At 42.4% G+C, this 2,532-nt stretch overlaps 1 pseudogene; it reads right to left on the reverse strand.

The window, feature by feature from the left end:
* Positions 1–1,291: 1,291 nt before the first annotated feature.
* LOC114221412 (glyceraldehyde-3-phosphate dehydrogenase pseudogene) lies at positions 1,292–2,532 on the reverse strand (annotated as a pseudogene).

The following is a 2,532-nucleotide window of genomic DNA, read 5'->3' on the forward strand; positions in this document are numbered from 1 at the left end:
GAAAGGACAGAACAAAAGAGATAATATAAGGGTGGGAAACATAAAAGCAGTGAAAATGAATATTTCTGTAAAAAAATAGTCAAAGAACTCACAAAAAAAATATTAAATATACTAACATATACCTAAAACACAAGAGAGGAGCAAAGAATGAGTTAAAACTTAAATGACATCAACTTAATATAGACTGCTATATGCAGAAAAGGTTATATACAAAACTAATGGTAACCATATATCAAAAACCACTAATAAACATGCAAAAAATAAAGAGAAAAAAATCCAAATATATCACTAAAGAGAATAAACAAAAAGAAAGATAAGAAAGGATCAGAGACAATCTTCTGAACCACAAAACAAGTAACAAAATAGCAATAAATACATATCTATCAATAATTATTTTTCATGTAAATGGACTAAATGCCCCAATCAGAAGACATAGGGCGACAGAATGGATAAAAAACAAGACCCATCTATATGATGCCTACAACAGACTCATTTTATTTTTTTTAAGATTTTATTTATTTATTTATTTATTTATTTATTTGTCAGAGAGAGAGAGAGAGCAGAAGCAGGGGGAGTGGCAGGCAGAGAGAGAAGCAGGGTCCCCATTGAGCAAGGAGCCTGATGTGGAACTCAGTCCCAGAACCCTGGGATCATGACCTGAGCCAAAGGTAGCCACTTAACCGACTGAGACACCCAGGGGCTTTCCATGATGACAAATTTACCACAGACTCATTTTAGACCTAAAAATACCACAGATTGAAAGTGAGAGGATGAAGAAATGTCTATCATGCAAATGGATATCAAAAGAAAGCCAAAGTAGGGGCATCTGGGTGGCTCAGTCACTTAAGTATCTGCCTTTGGCTCAGGTCATGATCATGGGGTCCTGGGATTGAACCCTGCATGGGGCTCCCTGCTCAGCAGGTAGTCTGCTTGTCCCTCTCCCTCTGCCCCTCCCCCTCTGCTCACACTCTCTCTTTCTTGCTCTCTAATAAATAAAATCTTTACAAAAAAGAAAAGAAAAGAAAAGAAGAAAGCCAGAGTAGCAATACTTATTTCAGACAAAACAGACCTTTGTTTTTGTTTTGTTTTGTTTTGTTTGGCTGGGTACAGTATACTTTATCAGTGTACATAACAATGTAGGGCTCTCCAAGCCTCTCCCTTTCTTCAAGGAGTGGAAACCACGGAGGTTGGGAGATTCTCAGTGTACTGGGGATGAGTTAGGGCAAATACTTCCCAGCAGCTGAGGGCCTCTCTTCTTCTTGCTCTCACTGGGGCTGGTGGTTGAGGGCTCCTACTCCTTGGAGGCCATGTGGACCATAACGTCCACCACCCGGTTGCTGTAGCCAAATTCACTGTCATACCAGGAAATGAGCTTGACAAAGTGGTCACTGAGAGCAATGCCAGCCCCAGCATCAAAGGTAGAACAGTGAATGTCATTTTTAAAGTCACAGGAGACAACCTGGTCCTCAGCATAGCCCAGGATGTCTTTGAGGGGGCCATCCAATGCCTGTTTTACCACCTTCTTGATGTCATTGTATTTGGCAACTTTCTCCAGGAGGCAGGACAGATCCACAACTGACACATTGGGGGTAGGGACATGGAAGGCCATGCCAGTGGGCTTACCATTCAGCTCAGGGATGACCTTGCCTACAGCCTTGGTGGCACTGTAGAAGTGGAAATGGTATTCTGGGCAGCCTCTTGGGCATCATGCAACAGCTTCCCATAGGGGCTATCCACAGTCTTCTGGGTGGCAGTGATGGCATGGACTGTGATCATGTGTCCCTCCACAATGCCAAAATTGTCATGAATAACCTTGGTCAGAGGGGCCAAGCAGTTAGTGGTGCATGAGGCACTGCCCATCACAAATATGGGGGCATCAGCAGAAGGGGCAGAGATGATAATCATCTTGGCCCCACACTTCAAGTGAGCCCCAGGCTTCACGGTGATGAAGACCTCAGTGGACTCTACAACATACTCAGCACCAGCATCACCCCATTTGATGGTGAGATCTCACTTATGGAAGTTGGAAATGGGCTTTCCATGATGACAAATTTCCTTTCCTGAACCTTGACTGTGCAATAGAATTTGCCATGGATGGAATCATACTGGAACATGTGGACCATGTAGTTGAGGTCATGATTGTGACAATATCCATTTTGCCAGAGTTAAAAGCAGCCGTAGTGACCAGGCGCCCAATATGGCCAAACCCGTTTACTCTGACCTTCACTATCTTATCTCGAGGACATGGCTGGCACTGCACCAGAAGATGTGGCTGTCTGCTGAGCAGGGGGGAGCAGCGAGCCAAGATAAAATAGACTTTAAAGTAAAGACTAAAACAAAAGACAAAGAAGGACACTATATAATAATAAAGGGGACATTCCAATGGGAAGATATAACAATTGTAAATATTTACACACCCAACACAGGAACACCCAAATATAGAAAACAATAACAAACATAAAGGAACTAATCAGTAATAGTACAATAATCGTAGTGACTTTAACACCCCACTTACATCAAAGGACAGATCAT

Source organism: Eumetopias jubatus, unplaced genomic scaffold, assembly GCF_037043125.1.
Source record: "Eumetopias jubatus isolate StellerSeaLion01/CBP00866 unplaced genomic scaffold, mEumJub1_p1.0 scaffold_7, whole genome shotgun sequence".
In the NCBI taxonomy this organism is placed as follows: domain Eukaryota; kingdom Metazoa; phylum Chordata; class Mammalia; order Carnivora; family Otariidae; genus Eumetopias; species Eumetopias jubatus.